The sequence below is a fragment of the Perissodus microlepis genome, chromosome 14 (assembly GCF_051167445.1).
Source record: "Perissodus microlepis isolate ML-2025 ecotype Zambia chromosome 14, ASM5116744v1, whole genome shotgun sequence".
Taxonomy (NCBI): domain Eukaryota; kingdom Metazoa; phylum Chordata; class Actinopteri; order Cichliformes; family Cichlidae; genus Perissodus; species Perissodus microlepis.
This window is the reverse complement of record NC_140474.1, coordinates 3,257,942-3,278,174: the sequence shown is the minus strand read 5'-3', so window position 1 is coordinate 3,278,174 and position 20,233 is coordinate 3,257,942. Positions and strand designations below refer to the sequence as shown.

Genomic DNA, 20,233 nt, shown 5'->3' with positions numbered 1-20,233 from the left:
AAATATGTAGAACATGACTGCAAACATGTATGAGTGAAGAGATTTGTATGCATTTATATTTTTCCTGGGTCGAGTTTGTCCTGCAAATTCAGAGCTGCTCACAAAACACCTGATCTGCATTTCACTTTACTATATCTATTTCCCCTGTCTCCATCTCAGCTGGTACAAACTTCCTGAGATAATTTCATTTGGGCAACGTTATATATGCCATAGCTCTGCTGCACACGCTCAGTGGGATATTAACCTGTCCAGGGTGACATACTATGTTCTTCTTTTCTTTATCAAGGTGACTTACTATATTTAATTCCCCTCTTGCATTGAGCAGCATATACTTGTAAAGCCTATTTGTTAAACTGACACTAATATCCCATTGTCTGTGGCTGGTGTTGAATTTCCTTCAGTTTACTGTTTAAAATCAAGAGGACTTTCATCTGTCGCCCTCACACACTTTCATTCCATTTCTTTCACTTGTTTTTCTGGTTTCATACAGAAAAAAAGAACGGAAAAGAAATGAAAATGAGAAAATCTGACCCTCATTTGAATTAGCAAACCTCTGGAATGTTATCAGCGTGAAGCTGAATGAAACTAATTAAGCTGTCCAACAATATTTTCTGTGATCACTGTGGAAATCAGATCCCACTGTGGCAAATTATCCCTGTCACTGTACGACCACCAAAGTGTAAAGCCACCACGAGCTCACACCCGCGACCTCATATCAGTGTTCAGCACAGTGAAGCAGTCTGAAGCTCAACAGTTGGAAAACGCCTCTCATTCATCAAGAACCACTGCACACAGGAGCGAACTGAGGAAAGTGAGTAGGAGTGAGGTTTGTGAAGTGCAGAATGCAAAAGCGAAAATGCGACTGGAGCTTTTTAACAAATAAATGTGGCGTCCAAATCTGAAACCAAAAAGCTTGGAAAACAAATAAGAGCCACTGGAAGCTCAAACATGCTGTGAAGCTGCGCACGAGGGAAAAAGAGCAACCAGTGAGTGAGAAACACCCAACAACAGGTGAAGTGTGCTTACTGACAAAATGGTGATAACATTGTGCCCACCAACAATTGTTTTAGTTTTACCAACATGCACATCTTTAGGGGACATTTCAACCCTAGACATCAGCTAATACGAAGAGCGCCTCAAAGAGTTCCTGCACACTTTATGGTGATTTAATGACAGCACACAGTGAAGTGAGGCTCCTTACATCACAGGCATTCTGAAACTGAAGACTGCATATCAGACTCTGGCTGCCCCAATTTAATACATTTAAGCAGAAGTTATTAATCAGTATCAAAGCAGCTGTGGATAATAGATAATTTAACAACTATCTGGAATACATCAGTTATCAAGAGGAACCTTTTTTCTTTCTTGGCCTCTAGTGAAACCTACGGTTATCCTGATAACATGCAGTTGATATCTGTGCCAAGGCTTCCCATGAGTGCAGATATATTAGAAAATGCCAATAAAAAGCTAAAGCGTTGGCAGCTGGTGGTCTTGAGATTACGTTTCAGAAAATGGATTCCTCTCTACGCTCCACGCAGACTGTTCATGTAGCCCAGCCCTGCTTGGATTTAACCGCTGCAGCTCTCATAACTCATTGATAACCCTAAAAACTAAACCTCATCTGCTTTTGTCTTGATGAATGCTCAATCATCCAGGTAAGAAAACCCCCAAATTAGTTGATGGTTAATGATAAAGGAACTGACCTCGCAGCACATTGTTTGTCGGTGGTGCTAGTTTCAGTCATTGTGCAAACGTTTTGTTTTAAAAAGGCTGGTTGAAGCTGCAGGTAGCTGAGGATGAAGAAGTCCTCTGGATGAGTGAGGAAATGTTCCTCCCACTGAAAACGCTACGTCCAGATGAACACAATCAATATTTGGAGATTTATCAGCTTTTAAATCATTTTAAATTTCTGTTGACTGTTGACAAATTACAACTAATCGCTTTTTTCCAAATAAACATTTTTTCAGTAATTGCGTTCATTTCATCTCACTGGGGAAGCCCCCAGCAGCCCAGGCCCACTGCAGTGTAACTAAAGGAGGGTTTAGCAACAACTTACAGAGCCCTGTCACCGCTCATTCAGCATTTAATTTTCTCCAAAATGTAGGAAATTAGGGGTTAGGGTGATGGCTACTTCTCAGGAATTATAATTTAGATATCAGAGGGTTCACTGGCCAGTACTCAGACTTCACATATTCAAATATAAGCATCATTACAAGCAGAACTCAAAACTCGTTCAGGGGCAACAAGGGGGTTTTGGAGGTTTCCTGTGTCATCAGCAGATGTTGAGAAAGCATATTGCTTAAAAGATTTGCACTTACATTTGGAGATTTGTTACATTTGGAGATTTGTTACATTTGGAGATTTGTTACATTTGGAGATTTGTTACATTTGGAGATTTGTTACATTTGTCACGGCCCTGGCTGGGTTAGGGCCTGTGTGGGCGAGTGTTTGGCAACTAATCCTTTTTAGTTACTTTTCAGTTTACTGACCAACGCTTGTTTTGTTTTGTTTCTTTAAATGGTGATAGCAGCTTGTCCGTCTCTTTTAGTTGAGTTATTAATAGAAACTTTCATAAAACTCTTTAATTTAACCGTTTTGCCTCTCTGTCTCGTTTTTCTGACCCGGACACTTTTGTTACTTTTCCTAATCGCCTGGAGCCTTTTAAGGTAACGTAACACTTTCAATTCCTATTTCTACAGATTTTGTAAAGATGGCTTCACCCTGTAACAGAATGACGTTGACCTAGAAAGACACACGATTCCCATACATCTATTCTCATCATAACTGGGATACTTTTTCCACAAGAACCCCCAGCAGCTGTCTTCCTGCTGCTTCATGTCAGCGCCCCTCCGCCCACCTGTGCTCTGTGCTATAGGCACCAAAATAAATAGTGCAGCTCCCAAGGTCACGTCAAGGTGAGGGATACACCAAACTGTCAGAACACTGCGTGTGTGAATATTTGGCTCTGCAAGTTCCAAATATATGTTGCTGTAAACATTGTTAAAATAAGAAGAGACAACACTGAAACGGTTCATATTCACCACAACCAGAATGTCACAATTATAGAGGACGACAATGCAGAATTATTCTACAATAAATGAATACAATTCAAAGCTTACGTGACTCTCAGGGAATAACAATTACTGCAGTATAAATCCAATGGGATGTCAGGTACAGTAAAAAAGTCTTTATATAAATGGCAAGAGAAAATTGTTTAAAGTTGTTTAAAGTTGTTTAAAGTCTCTCGTCTTTAAACTGTTTTAAGTCTTTCTTCAAGTTCTGTTTCGTTGTATTGCCGTTGTTTTCATTACATGATCATATATGAGCTGGACTGAAGATTTAGTGAACTTTTGTCCTGCCTGCTGTGTTTGGCACTGGGTTTCTTTCTGGACTGTTTCATAACTTAAAGCCTGACCATCAATACACCAAAACATATAAATACTTTTTAATGTTCTAAAGTTTGAGGCATTTTAACAGGGCTGTGGGGGCCGACTCACTTTTGAAGCCAGCCTCAGGTGGCATCCAGAGGAACTGCAGTTTTATTCACATCGGCTTCATTTTCATGCAACTTGTTTAGTTTAAAAGACGCTGACACTTCTGACTCTGAGTCTGGATTATATTTGTATCAAGTTACATTATTCAAACCATGCAAAATATTAAATGTTTTTATCAATCTACAACCAGCATGTGGTACAATCCATGTGAGATTCTCCTGAGTGTCTTAGAGTAGGACAGATGTAGAAATTCTCTCTCAGGAAGAATAACTGAAAAAAGCCAGATCACATTCTTCTGGTCAGGACGTACAAAAGAAATGTGCACAGATGAGCCACTGTCTGATGAAATCTCAGCAGATATAGATAGGCAAAGTATATAACTCCATCCTTTTAGGGATAAAGTGTAAAATTACCATGACATTCACATTCACTGAGCCACCACACACAGACCTGCTGGGGCTCCTCAGGGGGGCATTAGCACACAAAAGCAAAGCCAAGCAGCAGATCAGGCTGCTGTTACTGCCAAACAGTCAGGCCTCAGGAATTCATTTTGGCACAGATGAAGAATGAAAAATTGCTCTGACATTTACAGCACACATCCCGCTGCAGCAGAGTCGACAAACAGTGGGAGACAGCCACAAAACTAGGTTAAGATTTTTGCCATTATTAAGTTATCCTCACTAATTCGTAGGATTAGCACTGAGATCCCACATTAGAACCAAATTTCTCAGAGCTTTCATTGCAGCGTGCAAATCCAGGGATGCTAAGACGACCACAGATTTTAGTTGGGTGAATGAATTAGCTGAGAAGCTAACTATAAAACCTGTCATGTTTATCTAGTGTAAGACGACCAGAGATCGGTTGGTGTTTCAGTGGTGAACCAAAATTATTTCACCTACTCACTGGGTGCACAGAGAGAAAACTGAATAGAACAGAAAATAGACCTTAAAGAAATGTAAACCTGGCAGAAAAGAAACAACTTCTCCAGTTAAGTTTAATAAAAGACACAGAAACTAAATGAAAACTTAGAGCTGGAATTGGGTTGCAGAGTGGCTTGCAGACATCATTTTAATACTAGTCAAACCTCTTGAGAGGTATGCAACCCTCCATGGCATCAAGTTTTTTACGCAAATATTGACATGTGGGGTATCCACAGAAACCTTAGAATCTCGGCTAAATGCTCATATAAACCATTTCTACAACAACCAAACACAGTGAGAACAAGCAATGATTAAAAGAGCAGTTACGTAATTGTGCAAAAGTCTTCTAAACACACACAACGGAGCCACGAACTCTCCCGACTTCATGTAAACAGGGAACCAAAGCCTGGTTAGCTAGCTGAGCTCTCACAGATCCCCAAACTCCAAGTTTCAACACGCTCCGACCAAAATCCAGTGAACCAGCCACAAAAGAAGACCACCGTGGAATCATAAATCTTGGCACAGATGATGTTTAAATGTTGATTACTGATTATCTGTGTTCCAGCCTCAGTAACTTTGACACAGTAACAACTGCAATATTTAAACCTCTGATGAAATCTGTTAGCTTTATTTTGATACCAAGATTGTTTACACAGAGTTTGTGATTGCAGAGAAATACTCCATGCAGGAGGCTCAGAAAGCCCTTTGGGGCTCACCAGAACAGCACCTTTTGAGTTGCAAGGGTTTCCCGCCTAAGAAACACCTTTCATAAACAGCTTTCCACATAAAATCCACTCTTTTCTTTTCCCCACCGGGCTTTTTTTTCACCGGTGGCCTCACCAGTGTTACCAGTGTCTGCCTCTGAGACAGACAGCTTAGCTGAACTCTCTTTAATCAGGAATATTTAACCTTGTGAATTGAAAACAGTGTATTGTCTGTAAATTTACAGTATGTGCGTGTTTCATCAGTGTGCTATTTGATTTGTCACTCCAGTGGTCATTCAGCTGATGAAAAGAATTTGAAGAGCTCTCAATTTGATTGGTTATTTACAGTTTCTTGAACAGACAGAGAAAAACTATGAAGGCGCACCGTGTCGTTGGGACTGCTGTTCAATGCTGAACTCAGTATGACTGTGTGTCTGTGCACCGCTGCCAATTAAATGATAATAGAAAATACCAGGGAAAAGAATTATGGAAGTGTTTCTCTCATCGGTGAAAAGCGGGCATGCCATCACATAACGACATACAGTAAACACACCCATGAATGTGCTGTTAGAATTATCATCTCTGCTGCCACGAATTCATATTTGACAATGACTGCTTTGAGTGAAAGATAAAGAAAATATTAACCACACTGAGAAACTGAGACTCTTTTTAATTGAGAACAGTGTGAGAAAACCTTGAAATAAACATGATTATCTCCAACAAACTAAACAACGAGGAGGTGGGAACCAAACAGATGCTACACAAAGCTTATCCACTGTTTGAGCAGCTCTGATACCTCCGCAATAAATCAGCCATTGTGAAGAAATGCTTTGAAATAATAAGAGTGTGATGTTTTATGGGACTGATGCCGCAGTGAGACAAAACAATTTCATGCAAATAAGAAACAGAAATTAGAAGGCAGATATTAAAAATGAAACACAGAAATAAAAACATGAAAATGTTAAATAATACTAAATAAATACTAAAAATAGAGCACAAACTGATGGATGAAGTATCGAGATAGGTATGACGAACCTGCGATGTTACAGAAATATAATAATTGAAAAATGGACAACGAGCATGCCGGGATCTCACAGTTCATTCTTTGTACTGATGGTGCCTTACATCTTGTTGCCCCTATCCAGTATATTTTCTCCTGAGAGGTTTCGTCTTTAGGTTCAGAAGTACCAAAAAGGTAGTGAAGGGTTTCTTGCTTTGCTGGCAATGAATCACTAACTAACCTAACATACATGCCTTTGGTCTCTGGGGAGAGCGGGGTACCTGAAGGAAATTCATGGATGCACAAGAGGAACATGAAAACTTGACACAGACACAGAGAAGGCCGAGTGTTCCAGGATCCAACAGACTCTGAAATGTAACATAGGTTTAAGATAGAATGAACAAACTGATGAAAGTGATGAAACTAACACAGAAAAGTGAAGCTGAACAAGAAATTGAGTTTGGGTTTGACCGTTTCTGGTTTTGTGGCACAAAGTCAAGCCAGTTATAGCTAACCCAGTTTGATGTGGAACTGGAGTGAAACCTTAAACAGAGCCAGCTAAACAAAAAACACAAACAAAACAAGTCAAAACCACGAAACATCGCAGAAGAAAGCAGCAGCAGCTACCAGAAATGTATCCAAAGTGCTCATTGTGTTTTCTTAACTGCTAGTTGTTTTTTATTAACTGAACTCTGGCATTTTCCCCTTGGTGTGGTTCACTGGTGCACACAGTGATCGCACTCGGGTACAGACCAAAACAAAGTCTCAGTGCAGTTCCAAATGAACTCCAGAGTGGTTCGTCTATGATGGGAATGTGATCCAACCTCCAGCTGAACCAACACCAGGGGTACATTCCAAGTTTTAGCTAAAAACATATGGTTTGTATTTTGGGATTCAGCGAGGTACTACAGATCTATACGGGCTACATACTAGCTGTGAAATGAACATAAATTCTTCATGTTCTCCAATAGTGCAGAACACCTTCTTCCTGGCAAACGAATGACTGAACATTCTTACGTGACGCATTTTGGTTCACTTGGAGTTCACGTGGAACTCCAGCATAAACCATGAACTCCAGACAATGCCCCAAGTCACTCTGCAGGAAAGATATGATGCCCACACTGTGGAGGACAGAGGAACAGCCTCTGGAATTAAGATTTGAACCGTCAGTTCTGGTCAACTAAATTCAACTACATACAGATCTATGGAACTGGATTTCTTAAAAGTGTCTTCTGTCCATCCATCCAGATGTTGTTGCACCAGACGTCTACTTTGAAATGTTGGACTAAAATAGTATCTAGTCTTAAATCCTCAATTGCCTGTGGGGGTCTGAAGGGCTAAAATAATAGCAGCATCCGTAAGCACATTTTCATATTCCCCTGATTTCCCCAAACAAAACTAAAACAACTGCTGACTCAGCACAACTATTGAATAATAACACCAATGAGCCTTGTGTCTTTAGAAATAAACTCCATCATCATAACATCGTTTGTGCAACATTTTGGGTTCACAGTCTTGCTGTGCAAGAGCATCAGGAATTCTCCAAAGTTCTCACATGGCTGTAAAATGTAGACGCTCACTCAGCCTCCTGCGCGCCTGCTCATTGCTAACAACACCTCCGGAGAAGATGAAGGGTTGTGGGTGGGGGTGATGTGCGGAGGAGAGGTGGAGCCCATTCGAGGCATTTTATTTGCTACTCTATCATCAAAAGTGGAGGTGTGTTATTGCTGAAGAAGCACCATTATAATTGACAAACCGTAGCTTTGTTTGACAGTCTAACTCGTAGCCAAAGTTTTTTTGCATGGCCAGCAGGAAATGCACAGCCAAAGCCTTGAAGCTGCTGACATTAAATAATATGACAAGTCAGAAAAGAGCAGGGACTTTAATGTTAATTGTGCTCACATTTAGAAGTGCCAGCGTGTCGGATTACTGACTCAAATATCAGAGGTGAAACAAGTAACGAGCACACATTTAAAAGGTGTTTTAAACTGGTCAGCTTTACAGAAGAGATAAATGTTGAGAGGTACATCTAAAAAAAAAACCATTTATGGATATTTTACATTTTCATACTGTTTTGTTTTTGTATCTCATCCACCAGGATACTGGTTGTCAGGGGCGTGGCTTCTTTGATTGATACAGGCAGCTTGAGCCAAAGGCTACCTGCTAGATCTCAGCTCCGTCTGAGTCGACCGCTGATTTTTTTTTAACCAAATTTAATAAAAGCTAACAAATAATTTGGCTTGTCCTGTGGTTAATTGTACAAACACAAATGTTATGCTTCATCTTTGGTGATTTTGCAGCATTTTATCAGAGTGTTACTGAGCACTTATTAGCAGGAATGTGTTTCTGAATGCAGCGTGTTAACCAAGCTTTCTAATATTAGCTTATGAACTCACTCTGACTCCACACACTAACAATGGCATCCAAGACGCTAACGCTCAGCCCTCAAATGACAGAATCCAGAAACTATAGCACTGTGATTACTTCTTCTCTGCTAGATTAGATTTTTTCTGCATTATTTCTCAATATACATATAATTTTGTTGAGAATAAAACCTCATTTTGCTCCCCTGTGCCCATCACTGTAGAGGCGTTGCTGCATCTCTTCCACTGAATGACCATGAAAGAAACACAGCGGTATACAGGGTGCACTGTAATAGGCCTGTCTGCTCCACTGCTTTGTCCAGATCAATAAAGTTATAAAGCGACACAGAGAGGGAGCCAGTAAGGCCAAGCAGCCTGTCGGCAGCCAGTAAGGCCAAGCAGCCTGTCGGCAGCCGGATGTGTCCTCGGTCCCTTGGCTGAGTCCACCGCTGCTGTCAGGACTGTAATATGTCTGTTGACCTTGAGTTTACAGCGAAGGGAAGAGGGAGCGCCACACACATTAAGAGCTATTCTGCTTCCAAAAGTGTTTTCAAAGTTCAACAGCAGCAACAGTATGTTTACATTTATGGGTATATTTATGGCATTTGCCTGAAACTCTTCTCTAGAGAAAGCCACCGCCAAGATCAGTATTCATGGAGCTTTGGCCAGACAGCTCCAGGGAGCAAACAGCCCTTTTCCCAGTCTTCTTTATATTTACAGCATCTGAATGGCTGGACTTTAGGTACCTTGATGCAGCAGTGATGTACTAAAAGTTTCTATAAAATAAACTGTTTGCATTATTTTATAGAAAAGCTGAGGAGACGGAGGCTAAAAAAGCTTATCACTGCAAAGAAATATTCTGCATTCAAAGGAAGCACGGCGTGATTTTTCATAACTGGTTGTGCTTCAGTACTGAATTATGATCAAAACATTTAAATATTAACAATTTTGCACGTTTGTAGCTCTCCACTCTTCTCTCATCACTCATTCTGAGTTTGATAAGATGGCATTTTTTTTAATATAACTGAGTCTGGAGTATAAAAGCTTCAATTCCTTAAAAGGTAAAGGAGTGAAGATGTGAATATAATTATTGCATGGTCTCCACCTAATTTAAATATATCTGCCTGAAATCCATTGTGCTGCAGTTTGTGTCCATAACACGGCGGGCAGTACCAGCTTTTTATTCATTGGTAGATCACTACAGTCAAAGCACTCTTGGTCAAGATGAACCCCACATTACTCCAGACACATCCATTGGTGTTTATGTATGAATGTGATACGCAGGCCGCGGTGTGATAACGACAATGTATGGAAAACGATGACGTTTGACCAGAACCGCATCCAAGTCCACAGCAAAGAAGCTGAGATATCCCCAGATGAGTGAAAGCAGTTGACCCAGTGAAGCAGTTCTCATAATTATGAACCTGGAATCATTTTAAACTGCACAAAGAAAGATGGACAACGGTTTAACTATGTTTCCTAAAACTGACGCAGCAGCCTCTGAACTTTTCTTTTCACAGAGGATACTGAGATTTATATCATGCATCATCATTAAGTATATTGGGATATGAATCTTGTATAACCAGACCTCAGTAATTTCAGCTCTACGGAGACTGCAGTAGCCTCAAGTTTGAGTGTGACCACTTTATCCTTGCAATTGTGGCCGTGGTAGTTACAGGCCCATTACAGCCAATGGGCATTTCAAACTGCAACCTCTGTCTGAGACGCAGGTAGAATTGGTGGGTTTCCTAATGACTGTCCTGGTGTGGTGTGCAGACAACACCAACACATCATGCAAGTGCTTAATTAATAGCAAACAACATATCAGCAAGAAACGCTAGTTTGGGCAAACAAATCTCAACAACTTTACTTGTCCATTGTCCATGAGACAGTCGTATCTGTAGGATTTCCCCTAAAACCACAGTGCAGCTTGTTGGCCACCGAGCAGGTTCAAGAGTTTGGTCTTGGGCTCCTAAGCGATGGTAATGACTAGCAGAAACGAACAACCTCTCGTCTCAAACGCAATTCTCTGATCTTTGAGCCTCTGTGACGCATCAGAAAACGCACTGGAAGAAATGTCAAGGCTCTGTTGTCATACTTATTGTATGTCTCTTTGTCAACACTTAGCCACATTATTTTCTGTGTACTGATATCACATAACACTGTGTAGCTTCATGCAGGGAGCATAATGTACAGTACAAGGACCACTTGGAGCAATGCATTTAAAAAAAAATGATTTGTGTTAAAACATATTTCTGTGTCATTGCTTACACCTGCATTAATGCATTTTTAATATTAATATGTTATAACTTGTGCACAACTTCATAAATCTTACATGTTAATAATATTAATAAGGGCAATGTGTAAACTTTTGTGACATTGTGCAGGTGACACTGCTGAGTACACGTTGTGACCTACAGTGGCCTTTAAAACCATTAAACAGCATCTTTAAAGGCAGGAAGTTAAAACAAATGTTGTTATTGCCACTGTAGCCTGTGCTTCATTCTCATTTACTCAGCTTTACCATTTTCTGCTCACTTTTTTCTTAAAGTCTGTATTTTTAAACCAGTGCTCTTTACTCGAACTGTTGGTTGGTTTAGGAGAAGATCGAGTTTAGGCTGAAATAAAACATTTCTAGCACCTGTTTAAAAGCTTTAAATTTTCTTCTGGTGGGATTCTAGCATGACGAGTCCCCATTCTTCTACACGACATGGAAAATTTAGGGCTTTCTTGATTTTACAGTTTTTCATTTCTGAGCCTGGGCTCGTAGATGTATGTGAAAACTGAAGAAAACAACAGTATAATGGTTGGACTTTTACTTTATGTAACCCCTGAGGGTTTGTCATACCACAGTGGGATTAGACAAGGTTAACACCTGACCATGGCGAACCGTTGCGGACATTGCAGGCCAACCCAGTATCACAACAAAGCGCATAACAGACCTGCTGGTCCATCTTGTGGAAGTCTCTCCTAGACTTGAAGTGCCTTGCAGTACCAGCAGAGGGCGATAATTCAAAGCCAACATAAAAACAGCAATGGGCTTTCAAAGAAAGCCAGCTTTTGTCCCTCTTTGGGTGGAAACTGCCACTGGGTTTAAATCTGGGACTCTCCACCATTTGACCTTAGAACTGAAGAAGCTTCTCGGATGAGAGGTGAAACGTCTTCAAGCAACTTAATTAAAGAAGTCCAGACGCTTTTCTTTCCAAGCTCCTTAGCTTTCAAAGAAACATTCCCCAATACAGATCAGCAATCTAGCTTAACCTTACCTGGCATAAAGGGTCAATAATGACTTGTTGGTATTAATTCAATGTAGCTCTCTGCTGCAACTTAAACATTTCACGCTTATGGGAGGTAAAGCATGACACCCACATGATGGACCAGTGGGTCTATTATATGCTTTGCTGTAATATTGGGTTGCACAGAATGCTAAAATTTTGCACTGAAAATGGCAAAAGATTGTTGAGTTTCCTGTTCCGAGCCCAAACTGGGATACATCTGCCCATAAACGAAAATGAGTTAAATGCCACTGCCCCATTTCCACACACTGGACCATTAAGACCACAACCTCAGGGATGTGTAACCAGCAACACGCATTCACAAACCTGTTTAGTCAGACAGCACGTGCTGAGACTAGCATATGAAGCTAATGAGGGATTCTGCAGTCTGCAGCTCATTCCAGCACCGAGGGGAATTTGCATAACGGTGGGAAATAACTATAGTAATGATTTAAGAAAAACTTTTGCTCTCACACTAATGCCAAACTGTTGCATTCACATGGTAACTGAGCGCAAACTGCTCTGCAGGTATCAGCTCGAACACGGAAGCTTCACTGCTAATGATGACTATTTATGAGGCCGTTATCTTGTCACACAGCAGAACTCAACAGCACAAACAAGTGAGAGGTGGAGAGGGAAGCCTCTTCAGTATGTAGGCCACGCTTTCATGACTAAACTTAAACTTCAAAACTTTTTTTCACGTTACTTAATCAGACAGAGCTGAATATTCAGCAAAGAAAACCTTCAGATGTGTAAAATCTTGAGATGACGTCCCCAAAAACAACAGCAGCCACCTTCTCCTGCCGTGGCTCTGTTGTTTTCCCGACTCGTCTCACAGCCTTCACTCTCATTATTGCTGCTCTCATCCTGTGTCTGTACTTCTCATTATTCTGCTTGTGACCATTAGGCCTGCTCATCTCATTACTGTAATTCTGATTCAAGGTCCACACCTGCCATTACTGTGAGCACTCTGTCTCATTAGGAAACTCCTGTCACTGCAGCAGTGAATGCGGCAGCGGCAAATTAGTTGTGATAGAAAAGCCTTCAATGACACGCGGAGTGGCAGTGGGAAAAGAGGCGACTCTGTGTGCGTGTTTGTGTGTGTTAATTAATCAGAGAGACAAACTGCATCTGCACATTGTTGTGCATCTTGCATTTTGTGAGAACAGAAGAAGTGAAGTGTGCAGGTGAAGGCAGGTTTGCTGTACTCGGGGGCCCATTTCAGCGTGTGTTATGAGATCTATAGCTACCTAATGGACCTATTTGCTGGTCCAAGTTGCTTCAAATGATTCAGCCGGAGCAAGAAACTAATGTGGCTATTAAGGCTGCATTACCCTAAGTCAGTGTTTCTCTGCACCGCTCTCTCAAACAAACACACACGCACTTTAATTGCGAACTCTTTGTAATGTTTTCTTCTATTACCAGTTTGTGTAATTCCCTTCAGTGCGGTCACCCTCGGGCTGCTGAACCCATTGCAACTTGCCACAGATTGATGAGCATTAACCTTTAAAAATGACTTTTAAATCTTGTTTTCTGCTTTTAAAAAAAGAACTGGATTATTTTTTTAAGTCTTTTAAACCGTTTTAAATGCATCTTGCAGGAAAGCAGGACTGTCATCCGGTGCATAAAACTCATTTATCTACCTCCTTTTTTAACCCAGTAGAGTAAACTGTCTGATGTCATGTTTGATGTCAAGGTAACATACAGCGGGTTTGTGTCTGCACCGTTTCATTGATTTTCACATTCTCTAGTGGGTAGAAACTTCAGCTGAAAATGAAACAGCGAGAACGGCAACGGTGACTCAACTTTTCATCCTGTTAATATTGCACGACTTTGCAACTCCTGTTATCGTTTCATTTCATAATTAAAATCAATCCTTATTGGAATAACACAAAAATAACTGCACACAATAAGTGAACAAATGACTTCTGCAGCACTGAAATCAGTAACAACGCTCTGCAAACGCTGAGCTCGGCTCCATTATTTCTAGAATACGACAAAGTGAAATATGCAAATGTAGCAGTGGATAGAAGACGCTTCACTACAGCAGTCTCAGAGTTAAACTCTCCAGCAAGCCATAACTTTATTCTTTATTATTCTCTGTGGGCTATTCTTTCTTCCATAAGCAGATTTGAGTTATTAGTACAGTTCCAGCTTAAATGCCAGTATCGTAGTTTCTTATTCCTAACACAGAACATATGTCCACAAACACTAGACTCTCAGACACAATCACATATTTCCAACAGATTTTCTGCAACGTCCAAAAGAAGCGAACTGCTCAGCAACTCAGTAGGAGGTGTGAGCGTGAAGCCCATCAAGTTTTGAGTTCTTTAAAAATCTGATGGTTTACATGGTTTAAATGCAGCCAGTTTCATTGCCATCATGTTGAGCACCTTTTGCTTCCAGTACAGCTTCTACAGTACGGATCACTGAGTCTCTCACTCCAGTATTTTACGTCGCTAACGTGCAGAGAGCGTTAACATCAGCTCTGCTCACATGGTTCGATTTTAATGAATTCACAAAGCTCGTCCTTATTATCATTATAGCTCTGCAGGCGATAGTCAGAGACACTCACACTGCACCTGGTTTCAGGATTCACAGAGATGTGGAGGGACTGCACTGTTCGTCAATGTAAATATGAATAAGAATAACTTCACTGATCCCAGAGAGAAATTCACGTCTGACTTAGCTCACCTGCTATTTGAATGAGACTTGAAAAGCCTGATGGCTTTGGGTGCGAATGATTTTCTGTATCTCTGCGTTTTACAATGCAGAGGTAGGTTTTTTTTGTTTTTTTGTTCTGTAAGGATGTTATAAAGTAGGTCACCAAAGCTGTTCCGGATGGCTTCTAACATCTTTATTGTGCATCTTTCAGCCACCTCCCCCAGTGTGTCCAGTCAGGCTCCAGTTACAGAGCCAGCTTTCCTCACTAGTTTGTTCGGTCTCTTTGCATCCTTGTTTCTGATTCTTCCTCCCCAGCAGACTGCAGCATAGAACAGCACAAGAAATCTTAGTTTTCTTAACAAAAAGAAGCAACTTACAGGATCCAATTTAAACTCTTACTTTTTGTTTTAAAGGCACTTAACGGCCGAGCCCCTTCTTACTGGTCTGAGCTCCTATTTATTTGTGCTCCAGAGAAAACCATGAGGTCCAGTTCAAAACTAATGTTATCCATTCCATGTGGCGACAGAGCCTTCTCTGTGGCAGGTCCCAGACTTTGGAATAGTCTTCCCCTAAATATTGGATCTGCACAAACACATTTTAAATCGTTTGTCGGTCTGGCATTTAACACACTTAACATTAACATTTTGGTTTTAACAGCCTTAGTTGTTGTTTTAGTTGTTTTTATTGACTTATTATTTTTTTTTCTATAATTTACTGCATCATTGTTTTACATTTATTTGCTTTAGAGGCATTTTGCATTGTTAAGCACTTTGTGGAGCTGTGGACTGTTTGGAAATGTGCTATATAAATAAACTTGACCTAACTGTGCCCCTTTTAGCATAGCTTGTCTGTATTGAGGACCAATCTTGTTTGCTATCTAGGTGTAAGCCTAGATATTTATATTTTGTTACTACCTCTTTGTCCACCCCACCCAAACTTTCACAGGATGGCGGGGAGGCCTGAATCACTGCAAATCTACTATCATTTCCTTCGTCTCAGAGGTGTTCAATATGAGGTCGTTTTTGTGATCCCTATATTCAGACACACACCACAGTGGCGGTGTTATCCGAGTATTCTTGGATGTTACAGTACTCAGAGTTGTAGTGTGCTGTATACAATGTGAAAAGCTCTCCTGTGGAGCCCCCGTGCTGCTCATTAATGCCCCAGAAACTCAGCTCCCCAACCTGACAAACTGTTTCTGTCAGCTAGTCTGTGATCCAGGAAACAAATGAGGGATCTACGTCGATCTCTGTGAGCTTCTCACTCTCACACAGGTGCCAGATTCCTCCACATGAGCTAGGGCTTGGTGAAGCATGTAAACGACAGTATGGAAGTATGGATGCAAACTGCAGGGGTTCAAGTTTGTCTATGACCTCCAGTCTCAGTCGGTGTGAAAACAGCCATTCCAAGGTTTTATTGGATGTAAGGGCCAGTGGTCCGTACCGTTTAGTTCAGTATAATTGCAGAATGTGCATTGCATCCATAATTGTCAAGGGACTTCCTTGAGTGGATTCCTCCACCAAGAGCTGTATCCCAGTGCCTGTGATTATGGAGAGCAGGTGTGGATAGCAACCTGGAGCGCTGTTTGTTAGACAGGCACTGGAACACTGTCTAAAAAATGTTTCACATCTGTAAATTTGTGTACATTTAATTACATTTGACTTCCAACAAGCAACCTTAAAATAGCAGACGAGCTGGAAGCGGCTCACAACTGGAGAAGGAGATGACCGTAAACGGAGGCTGACGTCTGGTTTTTTTAATGGAACGAGTCACAGAACTTTATGATAACAGTGAATCCAAGGCAATCGCTGATAAGCACAAAGAATACAAGAGTATCATCATCCTTAGAAAATCCTACAAATTCTGAGAAAGCATGAATTTATTGAGGAGAATACAGAGATTCTGACCTGTGACTGAAATAAACACAAAGCTGTCCTTCTTTTTAATCACAAAGCAAACTGCATGAGAAGAAAAAAAGTCGGAATACTTACATTTTTATAGATAATGTAAATCTGCAGCCTGCCTCTCCCCCAGAAATGTCTCACTGTCCTGAATTTTAAATGTCCACCCTCATTCAAAACCATGTAGGTCGTGTTTTCATACCATTTCATTCCATGTCGTCAGGAAAAAAAGGACAGAGTATATATAACTGAGTGTGTGCTGATGTAGAGTAGCTGTCAGTTTCATATGACTGGATTACTTTAAGACAATAGAGTTAAATAATAAGTAATTATGTAAACTAAATTAAAGGCAACCACAGTCAGTGCCAGCAGTGTCACACTGAGCAGCAGCTTCACTCTTTACCAGGGAGGGGGGCCGTCCTCTTCTTACAGGGTTTATCGCAGCGATGGTGCTCATCCGGGTTCACGGGCTCATCCGTGTGGTGCACACGCCCTCGTAAATCGGACTGGAGGACCCAGCAGGCGCTCGTTAAAAGTCCTGTAAGTCTATCATTGGCTCAGTCACCTGCCCGTCAAAGTCTGCCAAGTTTGCCTGCACAGAAAGATCAGAAGGAGAGAAGAAGTTAAAAGTTGAACAGATGGAGGGTGGAGCAGGAGGTGGCTGGTGCCATCTTATCAGTGACGCAGTGATGGAGCTCATTTTGACTGCTTATTAATCAGTCAGTGCTCAATTACAAACATTTCACTTCGGCTACAAACAACTCGTGTTTTGGAAAGATGTCTTTCATCATCTAACTTAAGTAATGAAACCCAGTGTCAGCATCATGCTAAGGTGGTCTGCCAAAGCCTTAGCCAATGACAGGGTCAGACTGTCTACAAGAAAGACTTATGTCTGAAGGCTAATAGCATTACCAAATCTGACCCCAGCATTGACTCTGCATATTATATACAATTTCATTTAGTGTTCAACATTTGTTTGTATTCAAAACTACTTAAAATTGAACCTCGTGCCAGCTGAGAATCCCCTAAAACTGCTGTGGCATATTTAATTTTATACCCTCACTGTTATAAATACTGATTTTAAACATCTGGGGACGTCCCCACCACCTGATGTACCAAACATGTCTGATCATTAGGGCTTCACCCTCAGGTTCAGTTGGTTCAGTCGGTTTAGCCGTTATCCTCTGATTCAACCAAGAAGTTACTGGTCTCACAATTGTGCTGATTGTTTAAGGAGAAAAGTGTTATCAGTTATCAGTACTCTTTCAGGCTCGCTTAGAATTATTTGACAGCAGGAGGGACAGACTGCCTGCGTACACATTTCCAGGACCATGGACTCAGTCAACCCTAATGGCGATGGCACAATTACGTTTGGATTTTCTGAACTTGTAATCAAATTTGGCTCCAAAAGCCAAAAATTAGCACCACATCAAACGAGTCATGGGCGTGGCTACATTTTGTAAAAACTGTTGCATGTCACTGTTCATATGGCATATCAGCTAAAAATGGTGACTCGTGTCTCCATTATTATGTTCCACTAAAGGGTTTGAGCGTGGATATATCCCAGTTTTTATATATTTGCCCCAGTAATGGCTTTATAAAGGCAGGATTATCCAACCACAGCTTAACTGGTCAACATCTACAGATGGGAAGTCTCCATTCTCATAAAAAGATATCAAAGATTTTCATTGGTTTATACACTTTATAAAAAAGAAATGTTTCTTTCTGTATAAGATTAACCACGTGTTCAGCAACATCAACTGTGCGACTCCACTTATCTGGACCATCATATTAATGTTTACATTTGAGAAGGTGACCAGTTCCCTTTAACCTTTACTCTTAGGTTGCTTTGTGCTATACATGTAAGCACCGTAATGTGTCCCAAGAGTTACATGTTATTATTCTGAGACACTTTAAAGTAGACCTGGGCGATATAAGATTTTTTCATATCACGATATGTTTTTTTCATTTCAGGCGATAACGATATATATCACGATATAAGCCAAATAACTATATTTGTAAGATTTAAATGTGCCGTTGCTCACAAGTAAAATGTGAAATAATCAGCAGCTTGTTTTGATTTAAATATTTATTTCCCATAATAAGTTCAACAGGGTAGATGTACTTAAGGAACATGAGACTTTTTCAGATAAATAAAGGCAAATATTGCAAACTACACAAAAGGCAGCCGCTAAAGTGTTTAAGTTTCAAAATAGAACAAACGAAACAGACTAATAAATTGTCAATTCCACTTAGAAACAAAATATTAATTCTAAAAATAAATCTTAGTTTGTTTTACAGAAGAACAGACAAAATTGACTAACTTTTGTCAATATCAAATAAACTGAGAACTAAAAGGAAATTCTTAATCTGTCCTTGTTGTATAGCTTAGCTTTTCAAACAGTTTTAACAGTTACTTTAGTCTGACAAAAGCCGAATGACGAATTAGCGCTTCCAGTCAGAGACTGAGCATGCACCGCTTTATTGTATTTCCAGACTTGCTTTCGGCACATTTACAGTGCGCGCTGCTCTGTTTTTTGTCAGACTTGAAATAGCCGAAATACCTTCACACTACGGAACTTCTGTGGCTCTTCCGTTCGACAATCTCTCCGGCAACAGACCATCATCTGTTTTCTCTTCGGTAACCTTCGGTCACGCTCTCGGTTTCTCTAGTCAGCGCACTCATTTCCTCCATTATCCGGGCGGCACGGCGGCTGGCTGCTTCCCAAACAAATACACATGTGCGGCTTGGCACTTGTGCTGTACGTAACAAGTCACGTGACGTGACGCTGCGGCTGTGATTGGTTCGGCTCTGCACTACTTAATTTGGATTGGCTGTTCTTTTTTTTTTTAAGAGGACAAGAGCGATGAGGCCTATCGCAATAGTTTAATTTTTCTATCGAGAAAAAGTTATTTCGCAATACATATTGTTATCGTTCTATCGCCCAGCTCTACTTTAAAGACACAATTACCAACAGATGGCTCCTGCCTGAGTTATTTTCTCCAAACCACATAAAAAAAAACGGAGCTAAGAAGAAAAAACAGGTTCTCTGCTTCACACATTTACTTTCATTGTTGTTTATGCAATCAGCAGCACAGAAGGAAGTCATCTTTTACCAATCAGTGGTCTGATTAAACCGTAAATCTGGAAACAATCAAGATTTTCTAAGGGGAATATCATGTTTTAGAGGCAACATGATGATACTGAGTTTGGCTCTGTTTTCTATCACAGGGTTTGACTTAAATGAAAACAAAGGCACACGTTTGATGACACAGGTACCATGTTTTATACAGTAAGCATAGTGTGGCTACTGTGGCTGCCTCAAGCAAGTTTTAAAAATCATCAGCTGTTCTTCTCAGACTTCAGGCTTTGTCACTGTCTTAATGTGATCACGGCCATGCCAGTGAAACAGATGCTCCTTCTTTAAACATAGATTCTGTATCGATGTCATGTTTTGTTGTACACTGCATGAAAACACCACCAGATGGCAGTATGCACCGCTAAACAATATGCTGAGCTCAGTGAGCTGTGAAAGACAATGACTGGAGAGAGAAGACAACATAAAACTCAGAGACGCACACGGTCAAAGATTTTGACAGGTTACTACACATTTAACCCAACAAAATTTAGATTTAAAAACTGCTCAGGACACAAATACTATCACCAAAACATACAAAGCAATAGTTTGTGGGTTTTAGCTATGAGGCCATGTGTGATTGGATCTTGTCATTCATGCTGTTCAGTTGTATTTTGGGAATCTATAGTTTTCAGTCACGTGACCGACTACTCGGGCAGGCAAAATATTGTTAGATCGTGCCAGCCAATAGTGGACAGTTGGTAGTACTGCAGGACAAAAGTTTCTTTGATTGCTCCAAATCTTTCTCTTTTTTTTGTATTTCAAGGCTACTTGG

The 20,233-nt window shown here is 40.6% G+C and overlaps 1 protein-coding gene across 4 annotated transcripts in view; it reads right to left on the bottom strand.

Moving 5' to 3' along the window:
- LOC146372860 (leucine-rich repeat and fibronectin type III domain-containing protein 1-like protein) overlaps positions 1 to 20,233 on the bottom strand; it is a 393,992-nt gene that overhangs the window by 160,722 nt on the left and 213,037 nt on the right. For 3 of the 4 annotated variants that reach the window (XM_084950758.1, XM_084950759.1, XM_084950761.1), the window contains exon 4: positions 16,725 to 16,913. The exons of the other annotated variant lie outside the window; for it this stretch is intronic. The gene's annotated coding sequence lies outside the window, so the exon portion shown is untranslated. The remainder of the gene's footprint in view (positions 1 to 16,724; positions 16,914 to 20,233) is intronic. 4 annotated transcript variants of the gene reach the window in all.